The sequence below is a fragment of the Mauremys mutica genome, chromosome 4 (genome assembly GCF_020497125.1).
Source record: "Mauremys mutica isolate MM-2020 ecotype Southern chromosome 4, ASM2049712v1, whole genome shotgun sequence".
Classification (NCBI taxonomy): domain Eukaryota; kingdom Metazoa; phylum Chordata; order Testudines; family Geoemydidae; genus Mauremys; species Mauremys mutica.
In genome coordinates, this window is record NC_059075.1 from 25,917,503 (window position 1) to 25,944,326 (window position 26,824).

General features: G+C 40.2%; 1 long non-coding RNA gene across 2 annotated transcripts in view; it reads left to right on the forward strand.

The window, feature by feature from the left end:
* LOC123369612 overlaps positions 1 to 26,824 on the forward strand; it is a 252,313-nt gene that overhangs the window by 73,469 nt on the left and 152,020 nt on the right. The window contains exon 1 of one of the 2 annotated variants that reach the window (XR_006579104.1): positions 14,834 to 14,973. The exons of the other annotated variant lie outside the window; for it this stretch is intronic. This is a non-coding gene — a long non-coding RNA (uncharacterized LOC123369612). Of the gene's footprint in view, positions 1 to 14,833; positions 14,974 to 26,824 lie in introns of those variants that run through there. 2 annotated transcript variants of the gene reach the window in all.

A 26,824-nucleotide genomic window follows, 5' to 3' on the forward strand; every position in this document is an offset into this window, starting at 1 on the left:
TTTTGTTTTGGGTCAACCCCAAACAATTTTTTTTCCTGATTTTTATGGTTTAGCCACTGAACTGAAAAATTGGGTTATCTGCACAGCTCTATCCTGTCTCCTTCATTCTCACTTCTATGCCCCTCCTTTCTCTTCATCCTCTACCCTGCTGCAGCCGTATTTGTTAAATTGGGATAATAATACTACCTCACCTCACAGTAGTGTTGTGAAGATCAGTTCATTCATCTTTGTAAAGCACTAAGATACTACAATGAGAACACCATGGAAAAGCCCATGAGGAAATGTATAATTCTGTATTCAGTGCAGGGCTTGGATGCTAAGCGAGAAATAATACCACTCCAACCAACTGCCAGCTTATGTTCCATGGCACTTCCTTCATACAGACAAATCTGAAAATGGCCTTCTACAAGGGCACTGCCATGCTGGAGGTCCCAAATCATGGCTTCTAAGCACCTGTTTCTACAATTCTTACTCTGATGTAAGGGCAGTCATATGAAACGCAAGGGAGGGCAGCATTGGACACATTACACACACAGAAACCAAACTTAGTATCAATAGTATAATAGAGATGGGTGAAGGGGGCAGGCATGGCATTGTGGCTCCCTGCACCGGTAGGAATGATTCTGGCCATTCATTATACCCTGGTAGGAACACTGAGTTTCTCGAGGGTGCAAAATTATAATTGAGAGCAGAATTTGGCCAAGAGATTCTATTATTCTTAGTTATTTATGCATTATGTGTGTGTACCCCAGTAATTTGGAGGTGAGAGTCACAGCCCAGAAAACCACTAATGCTTAAAATGCCTTTTAACAGTGAAATGTTTGCCTCTGAAGAAATGCCCCTATATTTGCAGGCAGCATGGGTAGAGTTTTGAAACTATTCTTGCCTCCCAATTATCCTTTCTATTGCATGATTGAATACTGATACTAGAGATAGGCAGGCACTGAACTACCTAGACCTCCTGGGTGCGACTCCAATATACTTGCTTGGTATTGAAAATTGAAGTACCTAAAGAAATTTATTTTAAATTTGTTTTCCTGAAGGAAACTTAGCTATTGTTTTATCCTCATTGCTACATCACAAGGAGGAAAAAAAACTCAGGACAGGATGAAAGCAAGAAGCTAAGTCAACGTTATTCCTGTAATTTACAGGTATCTGCTAGAACTGCATAAACATCTACAAAAAAACCTCACCTTTTTTTGTATATTCACTAGAATTTTTAAATAAATGCACATTAGCCATACTGCTTTCCATTTGTGTTCACTTTCTATAGACATTTGAGTTACTGTCATGACTGTTCATAGAAAGAGAATGTTAAAGCCACATGTATATGTATTTGTGGTAACCAGATTTTAGATTCACACATGCGAGTATTCGCCCCAGTAGCTGTTGCACACTCAGCCAGTTGGAACATTGTGACTCATCTAATCAGTCACAACTAACAAACAAAGCTCAAGTAGTGATTGGGGAATATTTACAGAGAATGGTTCCTCATCAATCCGTACAAAAATATTTGCAAAAAAACCTAGTTGAAATCTTTTTGTATAACAAATAAACTGAAGGAAATCGCAAGCTGCTCCTGGAGATCCCATGAGCAAAAAAAAAGGGCTAAACTCACTGACTAAACTATTCATTGTGAATTATTCCCTCAGCTCTAATGTCTGCATTGCATGGAAGTATTGTGCCAGCTCTGCTATACACTGTAATTTTACTCTTCTAGGAATAATGTGGGAAGATACTGCTGAGCATGTTTAAACAGTGTGCAAAGGACATTATACATATTTAACGTGTCACCTGCCTTTTTTGTTTGTGTTGACAATCTAGGGCTACCACCTTTCAAAGATAAAACGTCAGCCACAAACAGTGAAATAATGCAATGTTGTTTATTTTCCTCTTTTCAATCAATATTTAGCACAAGAAATATACTATGCTAAATAAAGCCTTTGCATGCATACTCATTGTTCCCACTGAAGTCAGCAGGAGCCCTGTGCAACATCAGTAGTCGGTGTCTGACCAGTTTGCTTTTGTTCTACAAAGGAACTATTGTACCAGCCATTAGTTACAACTGCTGGTTATGCACTGGCTAGTTGTCACTGTTACCTAATAAAAATGTCCTTTATGGGCATTTTATCCTGTCTCCTCCCAATGCAGGATTCTTCCTTAAAAATTTAAAGTGGATTGGACTAAACACTAATAAATGTATTTGAAGAGAGGCTCCTGCAAGGGGGCTGTCTCATAACCTAATAGATCTTACTGTCATGAAGCTTTGAGCAGGGGGTTGGACTAGATGATCTCCTGAGGTCCCTTCCAACCCTGATATTCTATGATTCTAGGATTTTCCTGCTATCCCATATAGATTTTCTCCTTTTCGTGATGAAATATGGTATCTCCTCTCCCATGTGTTCTCTCCTCTTAAACTCTTGATGGACCAGATTACGTTACAAGCTATACCACAATCAAGCAGCCACTACGAGGGATTATACCTCCTGAGGAATAAGCCCTCTCTCTCACCTTGTTAGCATCCCTAGGGAGCATGCAAGCTTGCCCTCTCCAGCAACCTGGCAAATTTAGTGGGTAAGTGTGGAGTAAGGAGTTTGCAGTTTGAATGGAGATGAAATAGTCCAGAGAGGAAGGAGGTTACAATAGTTTAGGAGGCAGAGTACAAATGCACAGATAAGGGGTTTGGTGAGTAGGACAGAAAGGAAGGGTCAGGTTTTATAGATGTCTAGTAGTGACATGATTTGTAAAGACTTGGATGTGAGAAGTAAAGGAGAAAGGAAAAGGAGCTGGGAACGGTGCTGAAATCCCCCGGCACTATAATAGAGAGAGAATTTCCTACTAGGATAGAGAAGTGAGGAATCAGGAGGGAAGATGTGAAGATTCAATTTTTGCTAGGTAAAGTTTGTGGGTAGATATCCAGGAAGAGGCCTGGGGCAGACAGTTGGAGGTGTGAGACTGGACAAAAGGGACTTGCCATGGATAAAGAGGTCAATTAGGGAGCGACCAGCTTCACGATGGTTATTGAATTTATGAGAGTGGATTATGGATAAGGCTCATAGGGGGAGGAGCAAGGGGCCAACCCTAGAACTTGTGGAACGCTGCGTGAAAGCGGGAAAGGAGGTTGACATATTGAAGAAATGTTTGGAAAGCCAATTGGAAAAACAAGTTGAGCACATAGTTATGAAAACTCGCTTTTTCTCCACCCTGAGTTAAGGACTGACTGATAATGATGAGCACTTACCTGCTCACACCCCTTAACAAAAAGAGAGCATGCTGCGCTTTCCTATAGATGTTCCTATAGATGTTGATAGCTCAAGCACAAAGCATTAGGAGCATGTTACATTTAACTGAAACAGGACCACAATGTGGGGAGATAACTATATGCATCCATTGGGTTGCTAGACTGTGTAGGATATCTGCTATAAATAGACAGGGAAAGGTCTGTTAATAATAAATAATTAGTACATTTCCATGCCATCTCCCAATGTTTTTAAATGATGGCAGTTCCTAAGAAGGTATGCTACCAAACACTTGTTGGTTTTGCCAATTATTTAAATATCACTTAACCTCAAAGAAATGTCAAACGTAGAGCAGAAATGCTTATTTTCACTAGTTGCTTAAATGAACTGGTAATGAAAAATCTAAAGTGCCAGTTATATTTGCCAGTTAATCTTCACAACTGCCTGCCCTACAGGTATTAGTATCCCCAATGTACATATAGGGGAACTGAGGCACGGTGAGGTTTATTTTTATGCAGTTTTCCCAAGGCTTTAGATGGAGACACTGCCAGGGCAGAGATCAGAAAATAAGGGTACTTGGCTCTCAGTCCTTTGATCAGAGCACTAGACCACACATCTCTCCCTCGTCCAACAGCTCTCTCTCCCTAGTCATTAGCTTTCCTTTACTCTTGTATTCATGAAATTTGTTTGATTTGCCCTTTTAAATATTTTCTTTTGTTTCTTCACCTTCTTTTTCGTTCCCTTCTTTATTGTCTTTCCTTGCTGTCTCTTTTTGCTTCATTTTCTCTGTTTCCTTATTTCTTAAACTCTCTCTGTTTTTACTTCTGATTCTCCAGGCTTGCTCTGTCTGTCCATATTGCTCAGCAAGTAAAATCACTGCTCTCCCTCTCCTTGCTTACCCACTGTCTGCCCAGCTTAGTAATTAATGCACTTTTTGTTTAATTTACTAATGTCCATTTTATTGCAACAGCATCATAGCAATTCACTGGGGGAAATAACCCCTCAGTTCCTCTTGTCCTTCAGCAAATTTGAGATTTATAAGCAGGGATAGAATAAAGGACCTGCTCTAAAGCCCATTGAGTTCAATGAGACTCTTTCCATCAATTTCAATGGGCTTTGGATCAAGTCCAGATAGCTGAAGCTTGATGCTCTTCTGTTTTAATATTCTCTTATCTTTGCTCTTCGGGTGTCCATCACCATGGTATCTGAGCACCTTCTTGGAATGTAAGAAGCGACTGTAACTAGCATATGTCAGGTATGAGTCATTCTCTCTCACTTCCTCTCCTTTTCATAGCTTAGCATAAATACTGTAATTACGTTCCTTAATAAGGGCTCAATGGTGCCTTTAAAGCACTGGCCCATATTGGGGATAGAGTGGAGCATCGCGATTCCCAGCTGGAACTCTGGGAGGCAGTGCACTGCAAAGAAGCACAATGCTTCATAGGAGCTCCTAGGAAGGAAAGGGGAGCACATTTGCTGCTACACATCCCTTAAGTGTGAGCTCCACTTCACGCATGTGCAGCTGCTGTTCACTGGGGTGGGAGCTAAGACAGCTATCCTGAGAGCAAGGTCTGTGGCTGCGGGCAACCCGTGCCTAGGGTGTGCAAAGCAGAAGTGGCTTCTTGCTGCCTTCCACCCCTAAATTCTTGGGCAAGGGGTCCTAGTGGAACATGGCTCTTCCCCTGGCAGTATAAGAAATGGCTGTGTATGCCAGTTATAATATTGAGAATGACATCCTTGCCCACGCTTCTTAACAGCCTCTCCAGTATAACCATCAGGGCTTTCGAAGTTACAAGGTAGAACTAACATCATCCTGGGTAGCATCAGAAGAGACTGCTGTCAGGAGGACCACCAATATTATTACTAGCTGCAATAAAAAAGCACTTCTTAAGATGTTTTTTCTACCTAATTGTCAAAACTGAATAATATTATCAGCTTTTTTATCCTTTGAGTATTTTTCTAATAAGAAAGCACAGAGATGCACTGCAAATAAAAACGGAAGATTTGAGGATGCAAAGCAATCATGCAAAATGACTTTCATATCAGTTTGATAAGCAGCTGAGATTTAATAACTACATCTCTCCTATGGTGCTGGATGAAAGTTTAATACTTTATGCTTTTGCTTCTTTCTTCTGCATGATGCTTATTCAGAATCATAACTTTTGCTTTTATAGTCACAGAAATGTGAGGTGCAATGGATTAATCAAAGCCTTAGGAGGCTCCAGCCTAGTCCAGACTAAAGTGACTTATAATCAAAACCTAGGAGAAGACTGTCAGTGGTCATAAGGGAAATGAGTGGAGATCCAAAAGTGCAAGTAGTATTTATTGCAGACAATGCACATATCTTGCTGGAGCCAAGTGGAACGATGGAAGAAGGCCAGTCTCTTCACGTGACATTCTAAGAGATGCTGAGTCGCATGTGCTCAGCACCTCGCAGGATTTGGCCCACTGATTTTAGCTAGGGTTAGGGCCAAAGCTATGAGAAAGGAGCCTCCAGAAGATATCAGCGTGTTCATGTAAAAATCAATCATGGGCAAATTTTTGTAATAATGACAAAGAACCCACTACTCATTCTCTTTTTAATTTGCAAATGAGCTTTTGGAAAGCCTTTTGAGCACAATAGTTTGGCCACACTGTGACCAAACCAACAGCTGAATGGCAACCATAGTGGCTTTGAGACCAGTTTATGGCCAAGAAAACTGCATCATGCACCACTAAGCAGTGCCTGATAAGTATTTTCAGTATGAGCCTTGTGATGAGGTCAACACACCTGCCCAGGCTTGGTGGTGACCTCGAGACCAAGGGAACATCTGCCTTTTGGAGGGGATTGGTTTAACCTTGGTTGAGGGGGAAGCCTTGGTTCAGAGTGTGCTGGCTGTCCTGCTCTTACAGTGCCCCCTACTGCTGGTTCACAAAGAAGCAGTTGTAAATATTATTGGAGTCAGCTGTGTGTATCTATCTCATCCCCCTGGATAGCAAGGTGGCTATTGAAACAGAAGGAAAATATTGAGACTGAATGGGGGTTAAAAAATGGATTTAAAATCAAGAAGCAGACAATAGTATACATGCAGATGCTAGAAAAGCTATGTATTCGTGGGTGGATGGATAGATCCGATATTCAATGTATGTACTACAAAAACAGATAATAAAAAGAACACAAATGAAAGAACATCTGATCAGTCATCACATATAACTACAGCACTTTAATAGGAATTGCAACTCCAGATGTTGTCTTAAGAAAATGAATCAATTAGGCAAATGAGGAATCCCTTCATAAATCATAAGCATGAGAAGATAAAGTCCAGTAGCTCCAGCTTGATGTTTAAATGTTTTGCTGACACTCCTTATCATTGTGTACCTGTATGCTTTACTAGATGGCTCCTGATCATTTAAGTTGTTGTTTACCTTAGCGAATGCTGGTTGGATTTGAAAAAAGTGTTCTAAATGTTCAAAACCTTTTACTTTGAAAATAATAATACATCAGCATTTAAGAGTTGAACCCAGCAGAAACTGGTGTCACTATTCATAAAATAATTGAGTTTACACAAAAAGTGATTTCTGTAATAGCCCCCTTTTTACAAGTATGTACATTTTATTTAAAATTACTGACTCAAAAGGCAAGGTAGAAAAAAAATCACCTCCAACAACTTCCTGTAATTGCGAATTATTGTGAGGGAAACAGAAGGAAAAGATTTTGAAATTATGAGCCATTATGAGAGAGAGAGAGAGAGAGAGAGGCAGTGGGGAAAAAAAAAAGACATCTCGGCTTCATGAAACACAGCTGACAAGCTCGACTAAATTACCCCCGGACCATTACAAAAATCACTTAATTGCCAACCATTTTGTTAGGTCAATTGACTCTAATTGAAAAAATAACAAAAAGCTTATTATGCTGCAAATGCGGCCGTGGAAAATGAGTCTTCTGTTAGGAGGAAACAATAATTCTAAATTTCAGCTGCTGCTAACACTACAAAGTTCAGTGTTTTCTTCTGATAGAATCTACTGTGCAGGAGAAAGTGAATATGTTTCAATTGATTGATATTTCTTTTAATCCTGCATATCCCCTCTCTCTCTCACACACACACACACACACACACACACACACACACACACACACACACACACACACACACACACACACACACACACACACATTTTATTTCCCCTTTGTCTGTCTCTCTCTCACACACGCACACGCATGCACACAGACACACACACATCCCACTCCTTTTAATTTCCCCTTTGTAGTGCATTGTAGCTCCTTCACTTTATGTGGCAGGGATGATGCCATTTCAGTTCCTAGGGGGTTGTGGTTTGGTGTGCGAGGAGTGTGCTGTTACTACTGTTTTCTGTTCCTCCACAACTCAGTCTTCCGCAACCCAGATTTTCTGAACCAAGCCCAGGTTCTACCATTGCAACAAACAGAGCAGGAGTTAAGGAGGGAGATCTTTTTATTTTCCCCACACCCAATAATTTCTTTTTTTAATGCAGCTAAAGCAACACTGCCTACACATTTTCACGCACTAAATATCTCAGAAACTGTCCCCCCAGTTGTGCATAGAAAAGCGCCCTCTCTGATTGGCACTTAACACTGTAATTTTAAAGTTCTTCCATTTATGTAGGTGAAGGTTTATTTATAATGATACAATTTTTAGGATGGTTTGTATGAGTTTGTACATTTCGAAACAGATAAACCGCCTGGAGCTTTGTTATTGTCCCAATTACTGATATGAATAGTGGAGATTTATAATGGGATTGATTCTGCTTTGTGAAAAGTAATTATTTGTCCATAAAACCAGAAGGCTGCAGAAATGAACTCGGATGGCAACAGCCTTTTGTTCAGCTCCCTCAAGATGGAGAAGCAGGGAAATTGAAGAAAGTTCTCAGTTGCCACAGTGCATGATTAAATAGTTCCACATAACCATATCTATACATTTACCTCTTGCATTGTGCTCTGAAAATTTCCTTTGCTGTTTTTATTCTTTCAAGAAACACTGTCTGCTGGGCCACACTTTGTAAGGCTCAACTCAGAGACTCATGAGCCGACTACATTCAAACCGTGAACCAAAAACAATGGATACAATAGGATGCTGCATTACAGTATTTTAGAGAAAATAAAATAGAATTTGTGGGGGAAGGGGTTGGTTGTAGGGTTTTTTGTTTTTGTTTGTTTTTTGTACCACGCCTTTCATACCTGAAGTATCTTATAGTACTTTATAAAGCAAATCAGTTAAATACTGGTGGTGTGATGCTTATATAGGCAAACAGCGCAGCTATTACATTCTCAGCATACATTTCTTATTGTTTCTTTATAGAGACCTCAATATCACTTACACACAGGGAGTTATAGCAAATATATCAGACTGTGAAGCACACATATGTGTTGTTTCTTTTTGGGCATCCACAGCTGTATATAATCAATGGAACATTCCTTTGGAGTGCACTGTAGGTCAACAAGAACCTTGACACACGGCTGAATTTATGAGCACTCATGTTGTAGTAAATATGCATCATTTAAATTTCTACAGGTGTTTAAAGATTTGCCTCACAATTATTTTTAAAATAATATATGTATGAAGAACAGAGATTGTGTGTAATAAGGGTTTCCAGTTGGTTGTTAAAATAGAGACAACTCACCTAGCACACATCTGAAAATATTGTAACATTTATAACAAAATCACTTGATATTTAAACAATTTTTAACCACATGATAGTTTTATGGGTGGGAGCCAGAGGTCCCTAAAATATTCCAAGTTTTGTTGGGTGTATGGGGCTTTCTAGAGTATTTTTAAACACCATTGACAATCTATTTTTACCCTAAAAGGCATAAGGCTATATTTTTTTAAATGACAAAATCAGGAAAACACAAACATGGCAATTCAAAACCACTGTTTGTCACACGGAGAAGTGACTTTACAAACACAATTGTTTTCCCTCCCTTCTAGTCTGAAAGACACAAAATTAAATAGATAAAATCTGAAGAAAATCCAATGTACATGTATTCAGGAAAGAAAATGAGGCCTCACATACCGGATAGAACTGATTCCTTTCAATAAGTGGGAAAGCCCTACAGAGAGAAATAAAAGTGAGGAATGGTGAATTCTGTAACACTTGCCAGACCAATGAGCTTCATCAATTAATCACAGCAAAATAATCACCACCTACATTAAAGAATAATACATGAAAAGGACAGGGCATAGCTTTAACTTATTCAGAAAGGGCTGACTCCCTAATCCCTCTGAGTCTTGACATGTTAACTGGGTAGCGACTAATTAGATGTCAAAAATTCATAAGCACTCTTTAATATTGCATATATCTGCAGCAGACATTTCAATATGAGAGTTGTATACACAGAAGTCACTATAGCATTAAAACACAGCGGGGTGGGAGAAATAAAAGGAAAACAATAAAAACAATGGCCCTTAAAAACCCAAGAGAATGCCTCCTTTGGAAGTGTGTACTTTCTTATTCAGAAAAGGTATCACCTTAATAAGAATTATAGGCAAAGGGGTTTCACTGTTCCATGCTGTGTGGACGAAAAGAGGGAGAAAAGACTGACTTATCAAAGGCACTGGCAGGTAAATAGTAATTTACTATGCATGCACAATGAACATTACACAGTGCCTTGACACAGGGCGATAATGAAAGACATGCTATTGTGGCATCCATCGAGGGAATTTTTTCTTCATTCTTCCTTCCCCTGTCTCTCTTGAGCAAAGAAGCAGTGATGTCTCCTGGCAGCTGCCTCCTGTTTCAAGCCATTTCACATAATATAGGAAGAACCTGAAGTTTAGTGTATTAAGTAAGTGAGTTAGTTTGCTGGTTTGATGATATATACATTGTTTGTATGTGAACTTATATTTCATATGCAGGGGACAGTATTTTTATGAAACAAGCCTTTTCCTGTCTGAAAAATTATATGTATCTGATATATAATACAAGGCAGTGAGATTAAAAACAATGCATCACATAATACACTATTTTATGACTTGCATCCTTTAATTGTAGCTCTCCGGAATAAAAAGAGAGAAGTGTGCTCTAGTTTATAATACAAAATTACCATTTTCTCTTTTGACTAACAATGTTTACTATGTGGGGCTAGTGCTCTGTAGAGACTCCTCTATTTTCCCCTTTATGAAGCTGCAAAGTTAATCTTGTTTTTTGGAATTCTTCTAACAAGTTTTCATTCAGCCAATTCTAGAATTTAACCACAATATGGGAGGCTGGTACTTTAATTCTTGTACTGCTAGTGATGTTTAAATGTGACAGTATTGCAATGTGGAAATGTTTTAATTATTTTAAAAGCATTAAGTCTCAGAATATGATGATATCTTGTAGGCAACCTCCTGCAGAGAAAAAATATTAGATTTACACTTCTCAGTAAAATAGCACCTGCAAAGACAATGGGGCTGTCACTGTACAGTTGCAGTGTATGTAATAATGATGTTTGCGTGTATCTGCTGATTAATAACTTCATATGCAGACATCCCTCACTGTGATGTCAACTCATGGTATGATGTATCACAAGAATAAGAATGAGATGTGATTTAATGATCCCAGACCATATTAGACCCAATGGTCAATCTTTATCTGGTTATACAGGGCCATTGATTTGAAATTCACTATATTAATTCTGCTCCTGAAAAGCCTTTTATGATCAATATTGAAAATGTAATTAACAGCAATCATTTGCCACTATTGCACCTCATACATTTCTTTTATCCAGTTCTATATGTTTTATCACATTTATGTTTTTCCCTCATTTTCCTGCATCCTGGGTGTCCAATAAGGATTTTGGGGAACAAGCTTTATAGCTTTAAAAAAGGCTCACTATCAAAATATTAAAGTGTAACAATCTGTTAGTAATTCCAATCAGATCCTGATTATTTTTTTCATTTTTTAAAGTTTTACCTTGTCTTTTCCCCCCTCCTGGTGTGTTTAAGACTGCTTTACAGTAATTCCAATGTTAATGTAATATTACTGCAGTCTACTTCACAATGGGATTTACTTTGCCAGCTAGATAGAGCACAAACTCATTAGAAGTTGTCTGCCTTTAGCAGGATGCCAGGGTGCAATCAGAATAATTTTTACAAGGGCTGGTTGACCATGTCAAATTTTCAAAGGGCCTCAAAAATGTACCCCTCATGTACAGCAACTTTTGTTCACAAGGACCCTTTTTTGCACATTCGGTACCAGAATGTATGTACATAATTCAGTGTTTTTCACATGCAAAATGCCCAGTTTGTATACAAATACCACTGAACCTCTTAGTACTGCAGGTTTTACAGGCTCTTTACAAATTTGGCCTTACTGAGTTTGTAACTTTGATCACAAGCACCATTCCCACATCACAGAACACTTCATAGATTATGCTTAATACTCAGTATATATAAAAAGAAAGCTGTGCTTTTAGCAAAAAAACCCATTGGAAGCCACGTGTACTCTGAAGACTAGGTGTGAAATATTGGCCACATTGATGTCAATGGGAAAACTGCCATGGACTTCAATAGAGGCAGGATTTCACCTGAGGTTGTACACGCTTTATTCATGTTGATGAGCACATACTCCCAAAAGTAATCCTATTGACCTCAACACGGACCATACGTACAAGCATGATCAACTCCAAGTGGGCATGTATATAACCTGAAATGCTTATGAATACTTCCATTGTCTTAATAAACAGATTTTCAAATAACTAGAGTCTGCAGGATGGCACTGAATCTAGAACAAATTTGCATAAATGTCAGGGATATAAATACAGGGTCTGACAAAGGTTTTGGCCACCAAATAGTGCACTGCAGATCTAATGCAATCGCTAAGACCTGTGCTCAGTGCCCTTTTTATATCTGCTCACCTAGAAGGGGAGCGCTGGGGAGGAATTATGATGCACAATGGAATTATGATCCCCTAAGCAGGGGCAGCTTCATTTGCCTCTTACACATTGGCTGGGCATCACCTCTTCTGGACAGTGCAGTGAGCCAAAGCTTTGATACTTCTTTGCCCCTCTGTTCACATGGGAGAATATCAGGCACACAGATCTTTTCTCCCTTACATGGCTGGACCTGTGATATCAGAACCCTTACTGCAGCTGGGCTTGAGTCAGAGATGTGTTGATGCTTGCTTCCCAACATAGCCATATCAGGGTCTGTGATAATCTGGCTCAAATTCTGCAATATCAGTTGACTTGCCATGAAAATAGTTTTCAGAGATTTGATTGAGAAGAAAACAGATTCTGTGTGAACAAAGTCTGAGCCTTGCTACAGCCACACTATTATGCTACACAGAGGTAACATGTGACGAGCAACTTTAGAAGGGGAGTTTGACTATGAAATCAAAAATCTGAGCCAGCAAAATGAGACTGGGTGAAGTGAAAGTCAGGTTTAGCAAGGCCTGGAGGAAAAACAGATATCATCATTGGGAAGAATGAATGAGTAGAATAATGGCCACGGCTTGATCAGGCAGCCACATCAGGCAAAGGAAGTCTAAGGGGAGTCTCTTAGGGATGGAAGCATACACTGAAGAAAAAAAAACAAATTTGTAAGGATCAAACTCAACCAAAGCCAGAAGAAGAGTATCTCCTGGCATTGTGTTCTTTTCATGATCAGATATGGCTTCTTAATACCTATGAAAATGCCTCCTCCTTGCTCATATGGTTGGAGCTTCCAAAGATGGGAGAAAGTCTCTCACATAACTTACTCCATATGTTCATGAAATGTGTTATCAGAAATGAACATTGGAACAAAAAAGAATCAGCCAGTTCCTAAAGAATGGTAAGGTAGCAGGCGGAGTACAGGTGCAAGAGATTCAGGGACATTTTCCTGCCTCTCGAATTTTTAACAGAATGTCTTCCTAAGCTGAGAGACAGAATCAACTGTGCACCAAAAAGTTTTGTAGCTAAAATTGTAGAGAAAATCCAGAGGAACAAATGGAAATGGACAGAACACAGTACCAAAAGGACAAATAACAGATGGACAAACGTAATTCAAAAGCAAATGCCAAATACTAGAAGGAACAACAGAGTTTGGTAACATACTGGTACAGAGGCAAAATAGTTGGATTCAGAGGACCAGCTCAAATGTAGAAAGGCCCTCAGCAAAGGCGAGTAGGTAAGATTGAGGGGGAAAGCATTCAGTGAGGAATGATAGAAGTTTATTTTAATAAAGAATATAGAAAGAAATATTTTTATTGACTATTGTGATTTTTTTAATAATGTTTCCCTAACATGAACTGTCTTTTAAGGCAGTTTAAACAGCTGTGATCTGTGCAGTAAAGCTGTGTGAGGACATTCTGACTGTAAAACAAGGATTAAATTAAGATGGCCAGGTTGAATTTTAATCACGTAGCTCATCTAAATGCCAATAATGACCACAGCAACAATGTGTTAATCAACTATGGTCCACTGGACCTTACCCCAGGAATAGCTCATAGGCTAAGTAGGCAGTTATTTATATGAGCCAAGATTCTGCTAAACCACCTCTGAGGCTCATCCTGAAATTAAAATGCTGTTCATATGCATTTGCAAGAGTTGTTAACTGTAAGTTGCTCTCACTCAAAAATGAATTCAGTGCTCTGATTAGCTGTGCTCCAAATGGCCAATATAGTCATAAGAGTTAAAGACAGTGTTCTGTGTAATAAATTATTGGTCAACCTCATTGCTGCAAGATGAAGAATCAGCAGTGCAGAAGTGTTATAGAAGTCTGGTTTTATGGCAACAACACTGACCAAGATAGAGACCGTGTCAATGTTGAGTGCAAAAGGGACGAAATCCATTAAAGTCCAATATGTTCCTCGTGTGGTCAGAAGCAAAAGAAATAACCACTGCTATGTTTATTTAACCAAAGCTCTTCAGCTCACCTGGTGTTTACATTTTTAACACATTCTGTCATAGGACTCTTACTTAAACAAACAGCAACATGAAAAACAGGACCTCATTTTTTTCCCTTCTTGCTTTCAAAGATTTCTGGATGTCGACAAGGATGGGAACAGCACACACTAAGCAATTAATATACAGTAACTCAGAGATCATTTTATATTTATTTAAAAATGTGTAGATTTCTTGCTGTCCCTGTCAACAGCTATGAGAAGGTAATTTGCTAGTTCAGTGACTCATCATTAGTTCAATTCACATGGAGCTGACAAAGGTCAACCATGTAAAAAAAAATTAGTTTCAATACTTAATTCAAGAAGGTGCAATACGTTTATGTTTCTTTGATTGATTTAATGTAAATTCACCTAATTGCAGAACTATAAACTGAATAGTTACAGATGCCCCTGTCAGTCGCTTTAAATTATGCTGGTAAATCATTAAACTCGTTTCATGAATGAGTCTGACCCATGTTGTCTATATACAGTATAAACACAACTTTGGACGAGTGATTCTGCAGTTACAGGTCTCATGTTTCCTTTCGGATTCTGCTGGTAGGGGTCAGAAGATGCCCTTTCTGACTAATTCAGCACAGTTTCAGGCCTCAGCTGTGCTGCCAGGGGTCACTGGTTTTGGTCAGGTTGCCATGGGGAAGGGATAAGGGAAAACTGGACTTTGTGCGTCCTTCCATTTCACTGCACAGCTTGCTGCTTAACACAGGGCAGTTTGACAGGAAGTGGCTGTGAGGAAGCCCACACTTGTTCCAGTTCATCTATCACAAGAAGAGTTATTCTGGAGTGAATGAATGCAACCTAAGGGATGCAGAAATTTTGAAAGATCAGAATCTGAGCACGCATGTGCTCACAGAGGGTAAGCTTCCATGTAAAACACTGGTTTTTATTGTGGTTTCTTTTCTCTCTTCTCTTCCCCAGCTTTCACTATTCCTTCAGATAGCCAAACATGCAGAGGTAAATGTGCAAATGTCAGGACTAGCCGGGATTATTTTGTTCCTGATTTTCCAGTACCTTGCATCTTGTGCAATCAATGACACCTGTGCAAAGTGAGTGTAAAATGCTACCAGCTCAGAATGGTAGCACTTTACACCCGCTTTGTGCTCCCTTTGCGTAGGTGTAAGTGGCCACACAAGGTGCAGAACAGCAAAGATTGCTCTGTATATATAATCAGGGCCGGGTCTAACTTTTTTGCCGCCCCAAGCGAAAAAAAAAGAGTGCTGCCCCACCGTAACCCCCTCCCCCTGCGAGCGCCGTGCTGCTGAACCCCCCCCCCCCAGCGCCGTGCCACGGAACCCCCTGCCCCCCCCGAACGCCACACTGCACCGCCGAAGCCCCCGCCCCACCTTAGCGTCGTGCCGCCAAAACTCCTGAGCGCCGCGCCACCTGAAGCCCCCACCCCCATGAGCGCCGTGCCACCGCAATCCCCGCCTCCCGAGTGCCACGCCACCCGAAGCCCCCACCCCCACGAGCGCCGCACCGCCAAAACAAAAACAAACAAACAAAAAAAACCCCTCTAGCGCCGCCTCGCTGCACCCCCCCAAAAAAACAACCCTTAGCACTGCCCCGCCCCGCACCACCCCAAGGTGCCGCTCCAAGCATGTGCTTGGTCGGCTGGTGCCTGGAGCCGGCCCTGTATATAATTACCCACATTATGTAATGAAAATGAGGTATATATCATATATGTAGGTGGGGGAATGGTCTCGCCATTGTGGGGAACTTTCCTGGCTTCTGCAGTACCGCAGTGAAATGGGCTAGCGGAAGGATCTGAGTCCTCGCTCCCACTTCCTTTACCCAGAGGTCTCCCTGCCCTCAAGGACTCCCCTTCCACTCCTGTCTGGCAGAGCCATTGTAACACCAACAATGCTGGGCCCAGGATTCTTGGGGGGCTCGACCCCCAACCTTGCTGTGGTCCCCTAGGACAGGGGCTAGGGCAATGGGTAGGCAAAACTATGGCATGCGTGCCAAAGGCGGCCTGCGAGCTGATTTTCAGTGGCACTAACACTGCCCAGGTCCTGGCCACCGGTCCGGGGGGCTATGCATTTTAATTTAATTTTAAATGAAGCTTCTTAAACATTTTAAAAACCTGATTTACTTTACATACAACAATAGCTTAGTTATATATTATAGACTTATAGAAAGAGACCTTCTAAAAATGTTAAAATGTATTACTGGCACGCAAAACCTTAAATTAGAGTGAATAAATGAAGACTCGGCACACCACTTCTGAAAAGTTCCCAACCTCTAGGTTAGGGTGTCCCCATTCCGGTGTACTCTCTCTGCACTGGACACTTTCCTGACCCACTGATCATTACATGCAATGTAAAGCCAATTTATTTAATCAGCAATTAATTTTAAAAAAGAATAAGGAAAAATGGGCAAGGTTAAAGGAAAACACATCACCCCTCTCTGTGTCAGGGAACATTACACAGTGTCCAGTGTCTCTGGAATGTCAGGGCAGTTCACAGTCTGTTCCTTGTAGGTCCCAGGCCTCCTTCTCTGGCCCTGGCTGTGCTGCAGGGATGCTGTGGGTTGGACACTTGATCTGGTGGTGGCCACACACCTCCGGGCTTTGGGTGGTGGGACCCTTCTTCCCTGCGTCAGCCCCCACATTGGGTTAAGATCCCCTTCCCAGTCTGGCCTACAAGGACCCTTGGCTGTGGGTGTCTTTCTGCGCTGAGCCCTTTGCCCAGGCTTCCCCCTTGGCTGGCCCTAGTTGCTCACAGCACCCGGTTCCAGACTGCTCCAGCCCCAACCCCAGCTCCAGCTCCACTGTTCTAGTTCTGGCTCCACTCTGCCTCAGCACTGATGCTGCTGCTCTGCCTCCAGCCCCCGGCCTGCTTCTCTGGCCCCTATGGCTCTGTGGCTGCAGCCCTGCTCCCTGCACAGGGTCTGCTCTCCCTGGGTTGTGCCTCTGGCTCTGTGGCTGCAGCCCTGCTCCCTGCACAGGGTCTGCTCTCCCTGGGCTGTGCCTCTGGCTCTGTGGCTGCAGCCCTGCTCCCAGCACAGGGTCTGCTCTCTCCTTAGCTCAGCCCCACTCTGTCTGTCTGACCTAGGGCAATACAGGCTCACACAGAGGATGGGACCTTTCTGACCCCCTGACTCTGTTATTAGCCTGTCTGCCCTGTCAATCAGGCTGACCTGGAGCATTGGCCTCTCCCCATTGCCCCTGGGGACCGTCAGTCTCAGGGTCCTGGTTTCCCATCGACCCTTCCCCTTCCTTTTGTTACTGGGACCTAGCCAACCAAAAACCCTCACTGAGTTTTAGTAAGGGGCCAACAGTCCCCTTACATATAGGCGTATGCATGCTGTGCATAGATAAAGGACTAGATTATCTGATAGTATAAATTTCTATTTACACCAGCATTTCCACACTTTTGAAAGGAGAGTGCCCTGTTCATTAAAATGAAAGCAGTTGTACTTCTTACAGCCCTGCCATGCGTTGTGAAAGCAAAGCCTGTCATAATGGATACATCTTCTGCACTGTTCTCCCCACCTGCACTAGTCCTTTGCACTGTGCCCCACACTTTGGGGAAAGCTGATTTACACCAGCAAAGGATCTAGCTTCAAGTGTTTTCTCTCTCCTTGGATCTGTCAGAGGACCATGTTCTTAGCTGTGTCTAAAAATGCCTGGATGCTATGGAGATGACAGCTTTATAAATACAGAATAAATAAATAAATACCACAAGTACAAATCACCACCACTTTAGCTAGATGAGGCTTGAATTTGTGCTTCTTGTGGAATTATAGTGCTAAAGTGCTATGCTGGGCAGGGAGCCACATTTGCTGAAACTAGTCTGCCTTGACTTATGTTCCTTCATGGTCAGGAATCTCCCTTAGGTCAGGTGATTAGTTTCAACATGATTTGGGCAAACAGCAGACAGGTCAAACCACGTTTAAAATGAATTTGGAAACCATGTTGTAGTTTAGGTGTAGGACTGAGTTTTCTGAGTAGGGGCTCTCAGCTGATGAAATGGCAAAGATATTATTACATTGTGCCTCTCTAGAATACTGGAGTGATGTCAGTATGACATCTAAAGCAGTTGCCATTACAGTTATCACACTGTATCACTCACCCCTGTATTTTCTTATTAGGAAACAACTGCAGTATCTCAGAAGCTTTGAATTGCAAACCAGTGGGAATAAAACTAAGTGACTCTTGTCATCGTTCCTACATTTTACCTACAGCCCCCTGTGAATACCCCAACTGGCAGACTCAACATTGAGCAGCTGATAGCATTCCTTGCACATGTGCCTTGTTCTTGATCCTTATAGTGCTAAGAGTGACAGCCATGAACTCGGTGCCATGGAGCAACTCAGGCAGTCATTTCAGCTTTACACTAATAAAAAAAGAAGAGTAGGATCTGTGCTTAAAAACTGTCTTGAATTACATTGGAACCTCTGTGCCCATCTGAAAAGTGTATGTTCCCAAGAATGAACTCCCAGAGAGTTTGGGAGACTATATGGTTCATTGCCCTCCCTTGCAAACAGTTTCAGCACTTGGGGGATGGAGGGTTGCAGGGGAGAAGAAACCTCTTTTTAACTTTTAGTTTTAGACCCAAAGCTGGAAACTCATCAAATCTGAGTAATTGGGCTGTATTGAGTTGGGGGTTTGGGAAGTGAAATCTAGCCTCAACTTTGGGCCAAGGTGCACTTGCAGCCACTACTCCAACCTATAGGCTGATGTAGTGAAAACAGCCTCCCTGTGCTACTTTTTCATGTTGGTAAGTAACCACAGAAACTTCAGCCCATCGCCTGCCACTCACTCCTGTCCTAAATGGTCTCCCATTCGTTCTCTGATGGTATCCTGCTCTATTGGTGGGTCCCAACACGGGGCTTATGTATTGCATAGAATCCTGCACAGGCCTGCCTGCATCATAATAATTTTCACTTTCAGCATTTTCCCTTACAAAGCATGAAATTGAAAAAATGAACCTTCCCACACAGATTTGAATGCATAGACAGGTATCAGTGAGAGTAAATGCATAGGGCAAAGAATTATATTTTATAACTCAACGTGAGAAGCCTAGCTTGCTTTGCACATACTTATTATGATTATTCTGTAAGAATTCATTACTGCCATCTTATTGATGAAATTAGCTATTTTTCTCCCAGTCCAAGATAACATGTAAAACTTTGTTTGTACAGCAGACAATTAAGATGGAGTTTATTTCCTAGCACTAATGTATGTTCTCCCTTAGAACCACTGCAAATTGTATGGACCTCTAGCCTGTCATTTTCTTCTTTTTGGTTCATTGTATTTTGCAACAAAGAAAACTGTACCCAACTGTGCACAGAAAAAGAAAAATCCTTTTCCAGACAAAAGAAGCAAGGTTCTTTTGTTATAAAAAATAGCACAACTTCAAAAAAGATGTTTCCTAATAAAGATCACTCAGATATTTGACTGTTTTAGCATGGAAAGTGTTAAGCCCAGCTGAGAATGCCAGACATACCTGTATTCATTCCTTTTTGAATAAAGTGACAAATTCCCATTCTTGGTCACTGGAGCACAAAATTAGCCTTGTGCTTCAGTGAAAGGTCAACATGGGAAGAAATAAACAAGAGGTTAGAGGTTGTGACCTGTGTATGGAACAGTAGAAACGGCTGAATAAAAAAGTTAATTCTACTGTATATTGTACTTTTCATACAGTCAGGTCCCACTTGGGAATGTGGAGAATTCTTAGAATAGAACTTAGAGCATTGGAAAACACAAGAATGAAATGTGCTTGTATTTATTTATATAGATATTTTTTCACAAAGGCCTGTCTGAGTAGTAACTAAACTGGTCAGGAATGTTTCAATGAAATTTTTTTTTCATCAGAAAATGCTGGACATTTTTGTGCGAAAGGGTCAGTTTCAATGAATTTCCTGTTCTGAAAAAAGTGTGAAATAAAAAATGTTCAAAATAACTGAAATGGGACATTTCAACATTTCTTAAAAAAAAATCTGTTGTTTTCAGTTTGAAAACAACTTTTCATTTTGAAATTTAAATTATATATATTAATAATGGGAAAAAAAGTTGAAATTGAAATGAAACATTTGGAAATTAGCAATGAAACATTTTGATTGACCTGAACTGATATTCTATTTATTTGTTTGTTTATTTGCTTTTCACTACATGAAAGCTTTGGTGATTTCAACTTTTTTGTCCTAGATAGGAAAAAAATTTCAAAATATTGAAAAATTTTGTGGAATATGCAAACTGTTTCCTGCCCATCTCTAGTGTTAACCCTTTTATTTCCAAATGTATTTAATTAAAAGTAAACTCATCTTAAACTATAAACAGTAGCATACATATTTATTGAGCTGTGTGTATCTTGTATAGCATCAGATCCATGTAGGTGGACCTTAACCCAGCAAAACTGCAACTAAGCTTACTAAAAGAGTGCAAACAGGCAACCTTCAAGTACTCTGTCTCTGTTGTTGTTTTAGTTTTCATGTCTTTCCTCCTGGTGTATTACCAGCGCTTCACTGATTTAGTCATGTTCTTTTATTCTGAAAGGGATGTTTGCCTTCTGCTTGCTTTATTTTCCCTCCTAGGATTTGCTTGTGCTTTTGGCTTCATATGTTTCATATTAGTAGCAGAGTTGTATGTTATTTTGCCAATTGGCACTTTGCATTTCAGCACATTGAGGAACTGTGTGAGGCCTCACCTGGAGAATACCCACCTGGATGAGTGAGTCATAGTCCATTAACAGCTATTTGTGCCCCTTCACTAGCATACCTGAAGGGAATGGAACCTGAGAACTTCTGGTTATTTAAACAACATGAGTCAAATTCATCTCTGCTTTAACTCTACTGACAGCCATCAAGTTACACCACAAATGAGTCTGGCCCTCAGTATTCTGGATGGAAAGCTGGGTACCCTTCAAAACCTACTGAACACAGATGGTAGTATCATTAGGAAAAAGCCATCCTGCATTGGTATGGCAAGAGGGGTATTTAGTACTAGTGCTGTTACATACAGCTCATATGTATGTAACAGGGATAGCTCAGTGGTTTGAGCATTGGCCTGCTAAACCCAGGGTTGTGAGTTCAACCCTTAAGGGGGCCATTTGGGGATTTAGTTGGGGATTGGTCCTGCTTTGAGCAGGGGGTTGGACTAGATGATCTCCTGAGGTCACTTCCAACCCTAATAATCTATGATAACAGCATATGTAGGTCTATTAATATTGATTCTGAAGCCATTAGAAACCAAAGTAACCCTGGTCTGATCCCAGTATCACAACACAAAAAGTATAGAGAAATACCAGGTATTTGACTACCACTATGGATGCCAGGGTGAGCTGATTCTTTGATGAAATTTAGGGTCAATGTGCCCCTTTCCTATTGGGGTGGAGGGCGTGTTCAATGAGTGTCCTGAGAGGTGCATAGAATTAGTGTGGCACCAGAGAGACTTGATGAAGGACGTTGTTTAGGTGACTGACCACATTGCTGATGGCTTGATGTGGCTTTAGAATCATCTCATCTCTAGTAGCAGCAGCATCTTTACAGGTGTCCTGCAACAGATAAAGCAAGAGGAGGCACAGCTATAGTGCTGGTACAGGATGCCTCGTGTTGAATCTGACTCTTAGTGACACATGGAGTTTATGAGGCTGTATGATTGTTACTGCAGAGGAGATGAAGAAATTGCCCTTTGTCTCCATTTGCAGACCTGTTCCTTGGTAGTGCATAGCTTGGTTAATGCAGGCCATCTCCAGCTGATTACAGTCAAATTTTTCTCATGGTCAGAACTTTTCCTGTTCATGATCTGTCAACAGCTCCTGATATAATTGACAGTGCAGTATTCTTGATTGCTTGTGATCTTTAACAGGAATAGAAGAACTCACTTGTGATAGACTCTGATGTTTTGTATTGGGAGAGATCCCAGAGGGTAGTTTTATCTTAAGGACTCCTGAGGGGTATCACAGGGCTCCATTTCATCACCTCTTCTCTCAGTCTCCTATATGTATGAGAGACTGCTAGGAGGTTAATAAAGAGACATAGGCTGTGATGACTTCTGTGTGCTGAGGATACCCACTTATATGTTTCCATCCAATCAGCCCTACCAATGCAATGAAATAGGTGACACCAAGTCTGCATGAATCTGGATGAGAGTGAGTGGGTTGAGGGAAAATCCATTCATGGCTGAGGTATATAGATAGATTGGGGGAAGCAATGACAAGAATTGGTGAGGTTTACATTGATGCTGCTGATTTAGGGAGTACAGTCTCCATTTGTAACTCCGGGATTTAGTTTGCTGGTGATAATATCCTAGGACGATTCAGGATTTAAAATCTGATCAAGAGAGATTTCTTCTGTCTGCACTTAGTGAGATGAGACTGACTTGCCTTGTTCACCTTGAGACTAAACTACTGTAATGTTCTGTATGTCAGCTTCACCTTGAGATTATAGGGAAACTGAAGCTAGTACAGGGTGCAGCTGCTTGCTCATTAAGTGACATTTCTTGCCAAGAGCACATAATGCTAGCTGGGACCTTTCCAGGTGCAGCAAAGGTATAACAGCCTCAGCTCTGGGCACCTCCACATCTCATTACATGGTAGTCTTCGTCTAGACAGAGGTTAATAGTCAATGTCTTGATATTCAAAAATGGAGGTGGGTGTCTGCCAATAGAATATGTGCATATGGGATTATGATGATGGTTCTGTTACATATAAAGTTGTTACGAATGCATTAGTCATCAAGGGACCATGCAGTAGCATAATCTGAGTTACTGTCCAGTTATTATCGGGACAAACCCTAAAGTCTTTTCTCAGGCAAGTATTCCCACTAATTCTGTATTTTCCGGAATAAAGACTAAGATTTGAATATTTTATCTCCCTATTTCTGTTTGTGTTACAATGGTATTAGCACACAATAAAGTATTCATATTGTAGAAGTTATGAGCCTTTTTTTCTGAGCTTCAGCACATCCATAGAGACGCCAAAGAGTGAGTCCCTAGAGACTCCAAAGGGTGTTGTAGGTACTCAGCGTCTCATAGATTAGAGTCCGAAGTAATTAACCTGGGTCTCTGTTGCCCACTTGAGAGAAATAGGAACTCTGCCTGTTGGGAAGATAATTGCATCCAAAAATGTCCCATTGTAAACCATCAGTCTTATTTGTTGGAATGAGATGTTATTCCCCCCAGTTGGGTTTTCTTTCTAGAAGGCTCAAAATAGGATATTATTAATGATCAGATTCTGAAGTCCTTAGTTGTTACTCTGTCTTTAGTCTAATAGAATTGGGTCCTATTGTACAAAAGTTGCACACATCAAGTCGAATGCTGGTATATTGGAATACGGTTATGTTGCGTAAATAAAACCCCATCCTTTGTCTTTCCCATATTGGAGTGTTACTGAATTAATTAAGCATGGGAAGGAGATGGGTGGGAGAGAATGCCTAAGTAATGTGATTACTGTGTTATATTTCATACAGCAGTTCCAAGGCAATTTGCCAATATGTTCTATTAGGTAGTCACACTGGGCTAACACTCTCAGGCCCCTTGTCTGTATGCTCATATGCTTCTTATTGCCTTAAAGACATCATCAATTTAATTTAAATTAACCCACAAACATAAATGAGTTAACTCAGTTTTTTAAACTGAAGATAAAGAAAGAGAATTTAGTTTTACTGATCAATTAAAGATTTATTAAAGTTAATTTGAAAAAAAAGAGGTGATATTTATTGCACAGCTGTGAACTGGTTGCTATTTTGTGTTATCTTGGTATAATCATGTTCCGTGACAAATTACGTTTAAATACGAAGAATGTTGTTATATAGCTTTAATAGTTATTTATTGCAAATCTGACTGGTTATAGTGGGGGGTAGAGGGCAAGATTGTAAAGCACCATAAAATAAATGCAAAAATAAATGAAATGTAAACTTCATTTTACCAGTGTATTTTTAAATTAATTTTATGAATTATTTACACTAACAGTAAAACATATTGATTGTAGAAAACTGGAAGTGTTGATACACCAGTAATGACATTTAACAAAGATAAAGGTATTAATTATCAATTAGGAGAAATTGCAGCTAATAACGCTGGGGGGTGGGGCAGCAACTTACTGATCAGGAATAGCTGACACTTTTATAGTGTTGAGTAAATTACCAGTAATTTTTTTATATGTCTGCCTTGTATGAAATGAAAAAAGGTGTCAGGAACATAATTACTAAATACATCTCAGATACAAACCCTTTTTGTTGTTCTTTTAATCATTTAAGGGAAGAATATTGATCCCTTGGAAGTTTTTTGCTCTTTTCTACAGATAACAAGTAAAATTAACTAACAGCTCAATTATTCTGTTAATGAGGGAGCTTCCCTCCCCACCGGCATGCATTCAATTTAAATGTTGTTTTGTTTCCCCATCAAATGTCTTGTATTCTACTATCAACCAAATATCTTTTCACTGCATAATCAGGAAATCCTGGTAGAAGGAAAAACAGATTGGAGATGATGTCAAATATAGTGGCTTTCTGATAACCACTGCCTGTCATGCATACAGCCATACTAATGACTAAGGAAATAGGGAGGTATGTACTTTTTCTAGGAAAGACAACAATACATTAGCCAAGTTGAGGACCTTTAAGGATAACTTAATCATATATCATATGCAGTTAGCTATATGTCATTCTAAATGCCAGACAGATATGTAGCTGTGTTGCTTTAGCTCAGGTTTGTGTCTTTAATTATTACTACTTTGTAATTTTAAAAACCATGGCTAAGATTTTCAAAAATAGGTGCCTAAAATTAGGCTTCTCGGTCCCTATTTAAGAGGCCTCAATGATCTTCCCATTTATTTCAAGAAAAAGAAGCAATGCCATATGACTTAAGTTACCAATCATACTACCAACAGTTAGCAAACAGGGGTGTGAACAGTTCAGAAGCAACAGATAGTTTGACATTTGTTTTTGTGAACTATTCCATGAATACTTACAAATAATGAATGCATTTTTAGAAATAGTGATCAGTTCACAAATGATTCATGCATAGTCTTCAGAACTAAATTTGATAACATTTTAATCACATCAAATATTTAGACTGTCCAGGTCTAATCTCAACACCTTGAACAGCATTTCAGAAGGAAGTGTGTGCTGCATAGAGATCCATATTGGATTCAAAACTAAGTAAGCTGGCAACTGCATTCTGCACTAACTGAAGTTTCTGAGAAATGTACAAATGTAGTTCTGTGCAGAGTGGATTGGAATAATCCAGTCTGCAGGTGACATATTCATGGATGATGTTAGAATGGTCAACATCCAAGGGAAATTGTTGCAGCTTCCTGGCCAGAAACAGAAGGAAAAATGTTTGCCATTTAACAGCTGAAGATTTAAAAGGACCCCTGAAACCCACAAAAGGTAGGCAAATCTCCACAGTTAAATGGTCAGATATTTTCTGTTTCTTTTGGTTGCTTCCCCAACTGGCCTGCATCATATCTGTCTTACCAAGTTTGAGCTTGAGTAAGATAATTCTTATCCAAGCCTCTCTTTCAAACAGTCTGGGAAAGCAGAGTAATCAACTGATTAAGACAAATGAAACAGAAACTTTGAGTTTAATGCTAGCTGCATATTTATGCCAGTGCAATGTAGCAACCAGATATAGACCCTGAAAACTAGGGGTAAAAGAACAGAATCTGTCTACACCCCAGACAAGAGGGTTTGAGGTGCAGATGAGCTATGAACCTGTATTACCCTTTAAGTCTTCCCAAATGGAACTTTTTGAGCCATTCAAGCGTGGCTCCTATCCATCGCTTCTAGCATCTATAGACATGTTAGCAACACTTCATGGTCCAACATCTCAAAGGATGCTGCTAACTGGAGCCTTTGAATTTTTTTACAAAAATAAAATTGTATTTTAAGACCAGCTGTAATGCTGATACTCTACATATAAACTAATCAGCATGGACAGTTGATCTTTATCCATCACTAAGTGGAGATCATCATCCCAGAGTAGCCTGAGACCAATGCAATGTTTATAATATACCCAGGCCTAAAACTACATTTCAAGGGGTCTGTTAAATCCGAGGATTCAAGATTTTGCCATGATTTCTTCTCTATAAATGTATCAATAATCTTCCCCCAAAAAGAGATTCACAACTGGGAATGTCTCAGTCACAATAGACAGTTTCTTGAGGGAGAGCCTAATTATCAATCACTTGAGAGATTCTGAAAACATTCCCTTCAACAGGGAGGAAAACATTTGGAAAAAACCCATCTCCAACTCTATAATGACCTAGAATCAAGATCTCCCCACAACATTTTACCAGTCAAAGAGGATATTGGTTTGTATAATCCGGTTTTAGCCTGAAGTTCTCCAAGCATCTCCAGAAACTTAGGGACTAAAACAGGATGAACCCTGGGAGAAACAACCTCAATCCTGGCAATTATGGATGTGCCTCTACACTGTACTTTAGTGCCAAAGAAATGTGCCAAATTGGCAGCCCCAGGAAAAGGATTTTTTTTTTCAGTAAAATAGGTACAACATAAAAAGCAGTGAGGAATCATAGTTAGCCACATTACTTTACCAGAGTATCTTAATCCCGATTTGGAAGGAAAATTTCTAGGTGTAAAAGAGTAATTCACTCTTCATCATCCATTCATATTTTTGCTGAGAGTAGCAACAAGTGGACCAATTGTAGTATGTGTGTGTATGTGCATGTGTGTGCGCATGTGCCTATCTGTTGGGAGCTGGACCAAACACATTTAATCTAGGCCTCAAAATCAGAAATTGC